The following is a 12,709-nucleotide window of genomic DNA, read 5'->3' on the forward strand; positions in this document are numbered from 1 at the left end:
GGGTCTGGTGGCCTTGGAGGGGTCAGGTCGTCCTTGGAGGGGGTCAGGTGGCCCTTGGAGGGGTCTGGTGGCCCTTGGAGGGGTCTGGTGGCCTTGGAGGGGTCAGGTCGTCCTTGGAGGGGGTCAGGTGGCCCTCAGAACTGTGTAGGAGACGGGCGGGAAGTGGGAGCAAGAGAAGCGCGGTCGTGAGCCTGAAGAGCAGGGTGTGAGGACGCGGAGCAGCTTTGCTGCGAGGCGCTGGGGAGGCCCGGACAGGAGGGCCCTGAGCTCCAACCTCTTCCCTCGCGGTCCCGCCCAGGACAGCGTCCCGCTCCGAGCTTCGGGACAGTCTCCACCGCACCAGACTCGGTGCTGCCCGCCCGTGCACGTGCCAGCCCCGCTTGGCCGGCTTAGGTCAGCGCGGCCCGCCGCCTCCCGGTGACTGACTGGCAGCGGCCCGCGGGAGCTGCGGCGCAGAGCGGAGGAGGAACGCGGAGGAAGATGCTTTTTTCTCTTTAAAGAAAGGGCACGATGAAGGACGAACATGGGGGACATTTTGTCACTTCGGAATCTGGGAGGCAGAGCCTGAGAACAAATGGGGTTATCATGACAATGTTAGAAACTTGGGGCGAGTGATGCCGGCAACATCAATTCCGGAGGAGCCGTGTGTAATGTATTCCGCTGGGCACGTTCTGCGGGGCTTCGAAGCCGGTGCAGTTCTTGTGCCTTCCGGCAACTGGGTCCTTTTGTATTAGAGGGCTTTGGAGATGTTAAGAACATCCGGGGGTCTCAGCAGAACTGAAAAGACCCTGCCTTCCAGAGGGCGCATCAGATGAGCTGCAAGGAACCTCCGAGGAGAACAGAGATGATGCGCTCCGCCCGCTGGAAGCCCTTCAGCCGGCCGCAGAGGTCTGCGTGTCGGCCCGGCCGTCCCAGTGAGCCTCTCTGGCACGGAGCACGGCTTAATTGATTAAGATATATGCGTGTGCACAGGTCCATGAATGCCAACGCTCTTTGGATGTGCATGATTCCAGGCATGAGTCCCTGGTCACGCACATGTGCAAGCGTGTGTAACCGTACGTGTGCATTTACCTGAGACCCATATATTAATGTGTACATCTATTCTCCTCTCTGTCTACTACATACGCCGCATGGCCAAACCATACAGTGAATTTTACATTGAAAAAAAAAAAAAAAACAAGAAAAATGATTACAGTGGCAAATACACAGCCATTAAAACCCCTCCTACTTCAAATACACTTGAGCTACTGTTCCGGTCACTTTCTGAGATCTTTGTTGAGCGTCTTTAGAAGTGTGGTCAGAATTCCGGGGACTGCTGGCTGCTCAACGCCGTCTGACGGAAAGACGAGCTTGTGCGGTCTGCGCGGCGTGTCTGCATCCACCGGACACAGCGCCTGGACCCTCCTCCAAGTCCAGGCGACCGTGTGAGGCCACCGACGGCGTCAGGGAAACCACCACAGCACGATACAGACACTCAGGAGAGAGGACTTCCTGGGACATGCTGCAAGGATGATGCCAGAAGTGTGTTGGGAATGAGGGGGTATTTCGGAGTGGATTAAGGTCACACCTTATGTGTCTGTCTGGTTCCGTGACATGAGCTCAGGAAGATGAGCAGATAGATGAGCATATAACTGTGGCATATATGGCACTGTGCTACACACACACACACACACACACACACAATTACACTTTGGGGACTTCATAAAGCACTTTCAGTTTTTTTTTTTTTTTTTTTGGTGGACCTGGGGATTGAACTCAGACCCTTGCACTTGCCAGGGAAGCTCTTATTCTACTGAGCTATCTCCCCAGCCCCACACTGTCCGTTCTTTACACCTGATTTCTGTATGCCTTGCTCCCTCCTCCTGACCCTCAAAGCAATGGTACTGGGGGAAGAAAAGTTCCATAAGTGAAGAAGGAAGTAAGTGCTCGGGGGCTCTTGGCCTGAGCCGTCCTCCAGGCACAAGTGGCGAGTCATGGCTGGAGCCAGGGCCCTGGTCCTGGTGACCTGAAACCCGCTCTACTTTGGGGAGGAGCCACAAAGCAGGTTCCTGGGAGTTTGTGAAACTCCTGGAATGTGGGCACTTATGAGGGTGTTCCATTTTGTCATTTTCCTGCCATGCTCCAGTAAAATGTGATCACCCGCAAGATATTACAGAGAAGAGCTCTTCAGGTGGACCGTAATGAGCAGAAAAGGCGGCTGGATTGTGTTGCTAGCTTTCTTTATAAACAATGCTTGTAAGTGCTATGAAAGGGCTTATTCTACTGTGTAGGTACATTGCAGCACCCTTTATGATATTTATTGGTTTTGAAAACCCGCTTTACCCCTTCGCTAAATACAAACATCTCCACAACCCCTCTTCCTAGCTGAACAACCAACAGAGAAAATTAGTGGAACTGGAATTGGTAAAGTTTTACTGTAACACCAATTAGGAAGGAATGCACATGTGTTTGTCTCCAGGAAGGTTAGAAATGGAAATAAATGCAAAAATATGCTTTCTGGCAAGTCATCATTTTTAATACGAAGACAGAAAGCACAAGACAGCTTTGTTTTGCTTTGGGGGGGTGGGGGCGCCTGGCTGATGTACTTTTCTGGCTTCCTGGTTTTTGCTAGAAAGAAACTTGTTCGCCTCCCGCCCACTGCACACTCCCTCCTCAGAGCTGAAATACCCGAGCTCTTCCTTTTAAGTGCTCAGACTTAGAGAAAGAAGAAGAAAGGGTCTGTGGTTTAAAATATATATGTACTTCCTTTTTTTAAGCTTGCAAACTGGGATTTCTAGACTCAATTTGTGTTCTGGAGACATCGGAGTCAAGTTTATATATAGTTTTTGATGTAGGACCTAATTAGGCTCTCAGCATATCTTAATACTTTCTGCTACATCTGCATTAAAGATAACATTGCATATATTTGCATTTCATTTCCATAAAAAAGTTAGCCATGCTGTACGTAACAATCACTTTAACCAAGTAGAGTTGACAGAAAATATTTCGAATAAACAAGTGAAAACTGAGGGCCGCACAAACCCTGTCCTGGATTCTGTTGTCTCCCACCCTGGAAACTCGTTTACATGTAACATGCTTATTTCACTAGAGCTCTTATGGTTAAACCCACAAATAAGCCTGAAGGAATCAGAAAGTCTCATTTATTGGATATATCCACCTTGGGAAAGAATTACCACACTGCTGTTCCAGTGGATGCTGTTCAGAAGTTCAAAATAAGGATAATCATTGGGAAGGGTGATAGGAGTGTCATGAGCTTTATGGGCGAGGGGGTCACCTGGGAACAAGAGAGTCCATTCGTTTTGTACATTCATATGTATTTGGATGGATCTATCGGCAGCAACCTTATTTGCAGGTCTTGTTTAATGAATCTCGGGTTTATATGGGCTGTTTTACTTTAAAAATGAGCTTTTCCTAGGGGACTCTCCCACCAGGTCCTCAGCATGAGCTGTCTTCTGCCTTGTGCTGTGACCACCTGCTGCATGCGGCTGTTCCTGTCCACACAGGGATCCCCAAGCCCCTCTGGGGTGCCCCTTCTCGACACCGAGCAACGTTAGAGCTCGTAATGTGCAGAGGTTTCCAGGTCCCTGGTGCCGAAGCCTCTTCTACAGATCATGCTTCTCCTAAGGAACGGTCTTTAAAATGGGCCTCACCAACCACCTCTGGGAATTGCTTTTTTTAAACTTCATTTCGGAGAACCATAGGCCGAGTAAAAGTCTTGCTTACCTTGCCCTGAGTTGGCATTCCCCATCCCCGCGGGACCATGGGTGCTTTTGGCGGTGGGCCACCTGTGTGGTCAGGGGGACCAGGGTGAGGTGGGGATCTGCATGATTTGTGGAATCACTGTTCTATGTCAAGAGCCACGACAGCAGCGAATTGGCCAGTGTCGTGAAGGCCAATTGGAATGTGCAGGGCTTTCTTTACAACCTGTCAGCTCCTTCTCCCCAAACTGCATGAACATTCATGTGATTGTTGATCCCATTCTGGAGATGAGAACACTGAGGCCCAGAGAGATTAAGTGCCTCGTTACCCCAAAAGTAAGACCTAACAGGCACATAATGAGCCTTGAACAAAGAGATGCAAATGCCAGCCCCGACCAGCCCACACTTGCCTCGCCTGTGCTCGCTGCATTCTCGTTCCGTGGCTGCTCTGTAAACCGGGGAGACAGGGACAGGTGGGCTGGGGCTGGGGCTGGGGTTTTGACCTGTAGTTTTCAAGGCTATTTTCTTTTTTTTAATGTTTCTTTTTTTTATTAATTTTGTTGAGAAATGAATAGCAATGAGACAGTTTCAAAACTGATTAGCAGGACAGTTTCAATAATTAATACATTACATATTGTTGTCTTCATAGTGCTTATTCATAATACAAGATGCAGACAAGATATCCTGCCCAAACACTATTAGTACACATCTTTCTTCTCATTGAATTAAGAGAAAGTAGCTGTATGTCTATCCTAACTAATTTGTGTATACAGATACAAAATGATTCAGATAGTGAGGTTCAGCTCAACTGCCTATGTTATAGGGTAAAATATCATTAAGCTTCTCTTCTGGAGGGTTAAAAACTTAAGTTTGCAAATCAAAAATTAGAGAAAAAGAAGGGCTGCAAGGACAGCCAACATTTTGGCCTTTCAAGGTCAGTGAGGACTCAGGACATAAGAGAACCTGGACTATAACATCCTGTAACACAGTGATGTCCTAAACTGTCTGTCTTTCTTTCTTTCTTTCTTTCTTTCTTTCTTTCTTTCTTTCTTTCTTTCTTTCTTTCTTTTTTGTCCTAAATTTTCTGATCAAGGAGATTATGGGGCTACAGAGGAAAGTGATCAAGGCTCTTTTTTAGCTAGGTCTTATTTCCAGGGAAAGAGGGTACTCCCCACATGTTATGGAGCCGAGGAGAGAAAATGGCGAGCCATGAACCAGGCCAGCTCCCTTACCATTGCACTGCCAGCAGCCTCCCTCAGAGCCTGGCCCTCACCCCCACTGGCTCCTGCAGTCATTGCTTGATGGGTGTCCTAAGCCAGGGCCCCTCCCCACCTTGGCCCCTTCCCCTGTCGTGTACTCAGAGCCATGTCAATTGCTTGCACTGTACTGACGGGACTCCCTCCGGGGGGTTGTGAGGACCAGGAGTGGAACAGACTGCTCCCTCCCACGTCCTGTGTCCTATAGTGCAGTTCTGGAGCTCGGGGTAGGGTAGCCCTCTGGCAGGTGCGGAGCCACTGCGTGCCGCTGGGAGAATCCTTTAAGAATGCCATCTTCTTTTCCCTCATGCACAGCGGGTCTGCGAAAACCAGCTTCCCTGATCCATAGCAAGGTACTCCAGCTCATTAAGCATGAGCCTACAGGTGTGGAAAGTGGGGACAATGACAGGACAGACCTCAAAGGGCTGTAGTAGGCGCAACCAAGCGCTCTGCTCTCCACACCGCGTCTCATGTGCAAACTTCACCTAACACGCATCACTGTGGTGGTTGCCAGCGAATGAGAACTTGCAGTTGAGCAGAAGTCTCTCTTCCACAGTGTGTGTATGTGTGTGTGTGTGTGTGTGTGTGCACGCGCATGTGTGCGTGCATGCGTGCGCATGTGCACTCCAATATAGCAGATGTTTCTTAACTTAAAGATTGTTGAATTAATATCTCAGCTTACAAGAGCAGCTTTGTCAGTACATTTTAAATGATTCCTACAATGCTGATTTAGGCATTTTACATTTGATATACATTTATAGCTGACTGTCAAAGCTGCAAGACTCTCAGGGAAAGAAAGCTAATCCTTAGTTGGCGGGAAGGTCCCTCCCCAAATCCTTGGATTAAAATAGAAGCTGCCGCTAGGGATTTCCTTGTCTGCTATGATTGAGATCTCTCGTGGGCATGACGGCGTCTAGGACCTGTGCCTGATGCGGCCATTCTTCAGAGACAGAATTTGCAACTTTAATATTTATCGATAGGCACACTAATTCTCCTGACAATTGTAATTAATGAGGTGCTTATATCTTATTTTGCGGTAGTTTAACAAGCTTCAGGCTAGTGGGGGTGGCGGGGGGGGATCCGGTGCTTGCTGTAAATGCTGAGAATCAAAGATGCTGGAAGAAAATGGGGCAGTGAAGAAAATCAGGTTTCAGCAGATAAAATGTCTTCGATTCAAAAGCAGACTCCCAACAAGGCTTAGCGACGCAGAATCATTTGAAAATCAACTAATTTTCTGGCAAGGAAAGTCACAAGCCACCTTCTCCCTAACGCGCTGCTAGCTCTGGCCACACGTTGTTCTCCTGCCCTCTTGACCTGGTCTCTCCCAGGTGTGTAGAGTGAAAAATTGATAGGGAAACATAATTTGTTTCATAAATCTTAGATAGTTATAGCCCCAATATTTTGTCATATTGGGTTTTGAATAATTGTGCCAAATATACATTTAATTCTGTCTTGGACAGCTGGCCTTGTGACCCTAGTTAACCTATGTTTTCTCCGGTTCTTTCATCCTTTGAAAATGAACTTCACAGAATACAAATTCAGAAAGGCATAAATTCTAACTCCTCAGAAGACAGGAATAGAAGTCAAAGTGACCTCAATAAATCAAAGCAAGTTGAAGTTCAACAGGGACCCATGTAAAGTAGGATACTTAGACCCAAGGAGTAGGCTCACAAATTTAGAACTGTCTGGGCACAACTGCAGTGGAAAAGTGTCTTGGTCTGTGACATGGGAAGTGACACCTGTGACCTCATCTACGTGTGAGGTGTTGTGCATTTCTGTCCCCTGCCTTACAGATAGATTGCTGTAACCTGCAGCTGCTCTCTAAGCTCTGTGGAATGTGTTCTTTTACTTTATAAATGTGGAAGCTGAGGCTGAGAGAGGTGGCATAATTCAGCCAAGCACCTTGTGTCCATTTAGTGACTTCACTGATCGGGGACTGTGTTCTTTCCACTTGACCAGGCACAGAGCTGTTACTTAAAAAAACCAACCCACTACTTCACTGGATTAACTTAGATTCCACTTAAGAAGCTGATAATAACCTTTCCATTTCACTATCCATTAATTAAAATTTAAAAGAAAAATGAATAGGAGAAACTGGAGCAAGTCCAAAACTACCCCACTCAGGCAGGCAGGCAGGCAGGCAGAGGGCTTGCAAGTGGCCTGATAGGAAAAAGCTTAAGGGGTTTGGGTTTGGTAAGCCAGGAGGGGTACAGCTCTGGGGCGAGGGACACATGAACAGCCTATGGGCTCTTAAAAGGCAGAAAGAAAGATCCACATCCTCTGTGAACACTTGCAGTTTACAGCACCTTCAGGTTTCTTGTCTCAGTGGTTTTTCCCAGTCATCTTATTGGGCACAAGGTGGTAAACTCTTCACAGGAAGGACTGTAGTTACTGCTTGGGCCATTCAGACTCTGTTCCTCAGCTCTGTGATCACAGGGCGTGGATGCAACCACAGGGGTTCATAAACAAATGGGCACGGGGTGACCGGATGTAGTGGGCGGCAGGCCATAGGGATGTGAGTGCCTGTTGTTATTCTCAGGGGGAGGAAATTAAAGATCTGTCTAGAACAGCCCTGGACATAAAAGTCTGTTTCTAGGGGTCATAGTTTGGTGCTCAATGCACTAATTTGAAGCTGCATCACTGGGAAGATTTCAGGCCATTCTATCATCCCATGGTGTCCTTTGTCCACAGTGGAAATCTTGGAGCAGTTGCATCAGGAAGTTAGATGGTAATCTGGTGTCATGACATGGTGCCTTCCAGACATTTGAGGAAGGGGTATCTGTTCAAAAAATACCCTTGTTGGCCTGACATGTCCATTGTTAAAGAATGTTCCTGAGATGTATGAATTTAATTTTAGCAACCACATTCTTATATCTAAAAGAGGAAAAACCAAAAGCAGTTGAAGAATTCATTTATCCAGTTGTCTCATTTGAACTGATTTTTTACAAAGGGTAGCTTCTTAGCCACCTTCTCCTACTCACTGGGCCACAATACCCCATATCCACAATTTAAAGGAGGAGATTTATTTTAGCTTATGTTGTAGAAGTTTCAATCAGAAACTGCACTGAGCTAGGGCTGGGGTGTAGGAAAGCTGCTCACTATGTGGCGAACTGGAAGCAGAAGGAGAAGGATGGGCCATGGAGGGAGATAAGTGTTTCCAGGTCACGGCCCCAGGGACCTGCCTCTTCCAGCCCGGCTCACGCAGTTACTCGACTCACCTTTGAATGATTCCACCAATGAGCATAGTTCTTCCTCAAGCCCGCCTGTGGACATATGAGGCTTTGGTGGGATGTTCTCGAGGTAAACCATGATGAAGCTGAGGCATGGTGAGGCAGGAGGAATGAGCTAGCATCTGTGATGAGACTTTGGAAGTGGAGAGCAAGCTGTCAGCAGAGCGTGTGATGACAGCCAACGGGGAAGACATTAGCATTACCAGCTGCCTACGTCATACCATTTTGCAGCACGTGTTCGTGGTACTTTGTTTGAATGGCTGCCACCCATACATCCTGTGAGCCGGGGACTGTTGTGTCATGACATAGAGGTAGGCACACAGAGGCATGAAAACTCACAGGGAGGACAGCGGGGTGCTCCATGAGACTCCTGCTTTCTGCAACACGCTTGTGTGAAATCCTTCCAGCTAGCTCTGGGGAATGGAAGCTCTGTGCCATAGTGACACGAGTGTTTCCCACTGGGGTGGCAGCAGGGGACAGCTCTTGTCTCTGTGAGGGAAGCAGGAGCTGAAGGAAGCATGGGTTCCACAAGCTCAGGCTCTCCACAGAGAATGCATCGTGCATCAAGCCTTGGGGCGTGAACTCTAGCTGAAGAATGCTTCCTCTTGTTTGCTGAAAGAATCCTTAAGTGGACACTTATAGCAAGCTTGCTTAAACCTACCCTGCTTGGGGTGAAGCCCTCGTAAATCCTAATAGCTCAAGTGACCCTAGTAAATGCCAGGTACCCAGCAATGGCTACTATAATTCAATCTGCTTTATCAGTGTCAAGTAGCTAATTTTTTTTTTAGTATTCATTTTTATGTGTGGGAAAGCATTTGCAGATATACTTTCACTGAGAATATTTCCCCAGTATCACCTTTGAGAAAATAAAAGGCAAGATCACATTTGTTCCTGCTTACAATTTTATTTCAAACCACTCTTCTAACATGTATTTCAAGTGGATAAGATTTAGCACTTGAAAACAAACAATAAGAGTAAAACTTTGGTTGTCCTCCTAGTCTCAACTTCATTGGTTTTAGGTTGTCATTGACAGAAAGCCTTTCCAAATTTTTGTCCTTCTTTTAGAATACAAGAGCTTTAATAGTCTGTGGAGAGGAGAGAAATAGATTGATTAATAAGAGAAAGGAAAAGATAAGGAAAATCTGTGGAAGATTGGTGGGCGGGGGGGGGGGGAGAGAAATACAGCATGGGGTTAGGAGTAGAAGGGCCAGAAGGCAGACAGGTACATGTTGAGATAGGCAGAGAGGAAAGCTAGATTTGCAATTAAAAACTCTTGGGTTCAGATCCTACCTCTACCCTTGCCTACCTAACCTTAACCTCTCCATATGGCCTTCATCACATTCCTTTTACGTCATGTACAAATAATCCTACAAGCCTAGGAATATGGTTATGTGACATGGTAGCGAATGAAAGCCCTGGGACTTAAGCCTCTTAGAATAATAGCTGCAGAGAGGCAAGAGGCCAGGCCTCCTGGCAGAAGTAGGGGAAGGAAGCAAGGAGCTCGAGGGCCAGATTCTGAGGCACACTGAGCTCGCAGTCCCCCCCTCCAGGCTCCAGTTTCGCAGCAGCTCCTTGCAATAAATCCTGATGTCACCAGGCCACTCGTCTTCACCAGAACCACATGCACCAAGAAGAGGCTCCAGGATGTGTGCCACCCTGAAGACAGAAGCTGGGCAGGACTCTTTGGGACTTCAGGGACTTCAGCTGGGCTCGGTGCAGAGCTTGTCTGTGATGGTTTTCATTCTGTCCAGATTCCAGTGTGCCCTGAACAATATGCTGTGGAAAATTATCCCCAAGTCAGTCAAATAGAAGCGTTTCCACGCCAAAGCTGGGGAATCTTCCTCAGCCAGCTTTACATTCAATTCTTCGCTTCCTGTGTGTTTTCTTCTTAACTCACCATCTGACAGGGAATAGTTAGTATATAACCCAAAGCATATGTGGGGTGCTTGTTCCTGTCTGCCTCAATATGCAGTTAATAAAAAGTATCGGTTAAACATATGTTAAAAATGAAGCAGTACAGCCGGGGGCTGGGGGCAAAGACTAAAAGGCGACACTGTTGTTTCTTAGTTGTGTTTTTCATTTCCATGTTCAGAGAATTTGAAGCCTCCACTTAAAAAAAAAAATGTGGTTTATTTATATTTTTGAAAGCTGCTGCAGAACCTGCGCAGATCCATGCCCTGTTGGGGGCTTTGCTTCCCGCAAATGCACACTAGCGTGGCAGTGTGAAGGCCTCTGTCTGAAGCACTGAGCAACAGCGGGCAAATGAATGAATCAGGGTCCTTTGTATGTGTCAGATGTCCAGGTCAATAATATCTGGACTAATCAGAAGCTGCCTCAGGGGGAACCCGGCATCCCTGATAGAAGTGGGGTCTAACATTAAGTGACCTCGGCGCCCTGGGTTGTAGTTCACACTTTGTGGGGTATAAACACAGTCAGGACCAAGCGGACGCTTCTGCTGCTCACAGCTTGGTTAAGACTGTCCGCCTGACTCAGTCAGTGATCCCTCCCAAGCTTGTAAGATGAAAATAGCTGTCCCATCAATTCGCCAGCTGTTCCTTCCCACAGGAGGAGAATCAGTCAGGGTGGAGACGGCCTTTCTGTTGGTGTAACTGGCCAGACAGAGCTGCTGAAGAACAATACTGCCCGGGATTAAGGCCTGTATTATAGTTTCTGTGATTGTAACGAAATAACTGAGGCAGGTGAGCTTTATAAAGAAAAGAGTTGCGTTGGCTCATTCTTGGCGACGGCCTTTGTAGGGTCAGAATCTCCAGGCCACACGGCTGGAGACAGGAGTCTGTGCATCTGACTCTTGAGTCTCGGCCTCTGTTCTCCTGAGGCCACCAAAATTCAATGATGGGGCCTCCTCCTCAGTGACTTCATGTAAACCCAAGTACTTTCCAAAGCACCCACCTGTAAACACCAGAATTCAATTAGGTTCTACCCTGTCTATACCACTAACAGTCACTGTCAGGATTAAAGTGAGCGCTTGGGGGTCACCAGCAGCGCTGGGGGCGAACCCCAGCATGCCCCAGCCTTTCATTGCAGCGGGCCCAGGACTGCGAGCCTGAGCCTTCACTAAAGTGGGCGTTCTTTCCACACCACATCTTTGCTCTGTGCTGATGGCCTAGGTGCACGGTCTCTGTCCCCACCCTTCTGCCCAATGAGAGACAAGAGGAGTGGCGTCGCAGCCCAGAGCGAGATAGAGAGGGGCGGACAGGTTCTTCTCTGAAAAGTGTTGGCGATGAGAAGCTTTTCATCCTCAAAGGGATGCGTCACTGACGGCCTTCCTTCGGAGCCCTCATCTAGTTTGCCGCAGGCAGCGGCGCTGCGAGGTATAGGAGGCCAGGTATCTGCTTTGAACCCGCTTGGAAGCAAAGGAAGGCCAGACCCACCCAGGGGAGGCACGCTGGCCGGCTCTTTGCACACCCCTGACCTTCCAGTCGCACTCCTGGGCACTGCCTATTCCTGGGGTCGCCCTTGTCGGAGGGAATGGAGAGGAAGGAAGGCAGCACGGGTCCCCTTCACTCCCCAAGTCGTTTACCTCCAGGTTCATCTGAATGCATGTGTGCGCCAGCTGCAGCGCTTCGTGGTAGAACCCTTGGCTAACAAACCCAAGCAGGAAGCGCCCAGAGGCGACCGGGCAGACGCACAGGAGGTCCATCGCCGGCTCGGTTTTCCCAGATTGCTTCCATTCTTGGAAAGGCGACCATGCGTGAGCAAACCGCAACTCGGATTCCCAGGCTCGCGGCTCTTGGCTCGCCCTTTCCTTCCGCGAGTCAGCCTGTTCTGTCCCTCAGGGAGGGATGAGCCGCGGCCCTGGCCCTAGCCCGCAGAGCCAGCCCTGCTCTCCCCATGCCTGCTCCGTGGGCCACCTGTTTTCTTAGAGACCCCGCTGGCACCTGGCCTGTAGGTGCAGGTGGGATGTGGCCAGGCCTCAAGAGAGACTGTGCCCAATGTCTTCTTTGGCCCCCTTAGGCCCAATAAAATAGATATTATTCTTTTAAGCTTCGTGGAGGAAATATAACCACAACATGTAGGAGACAGGGATTTTTACTTCCTACTGTAAAATTTACCTTCTCAAAAAAAAGCATTGGAAATCTTTTATGCTGCCCTACACATTTATCTAAAATTTGACGTTTAAATTTTTAAATTCTAAGCTTAACTGGTTTGATTAAGCAAAGACTATAATTCTTGCACTATTGCAAATATTATCATTTAAAAATAAAACTCTTCTATCAGCATTGAAATGTATCCAGTCAAGCCTAATACTACTTTAAATAAACATTTGTTACCATTTTAAAAAAATTTACAGACAAGCTCTTTACCACTGAAAACCCTGAATTTTTATTTAAATTCATAATCTATTTTTCCTATAGAATTTTATCCCATTATTGTATGTTTTGTGCTTAAAAACACTGTTGACCATGCTATCATAATCCTTTGCAATAAAAATTTTAAATCCTAAATATTTCATTTCCATAAACTCTAGGTAATAAAAAATGTTTCCTGGTTGATGTCACATTAT

The sequence above is a fragment of the Octodon degus genome, unplaced genomic scaffold, assembly GCF_000260255.1.
Source record: "Octodon degus isolate 3935 unplaced genomic scaffold, OctDeg1.0 scaffold00026, whole genome shotgun sequence".
NCBI classification, from domain to species: Eukaryota; Metazoa; Chordata; class Mammalia; order Rodentia; family Octodontidae; genus Octodon; species Octodon degus.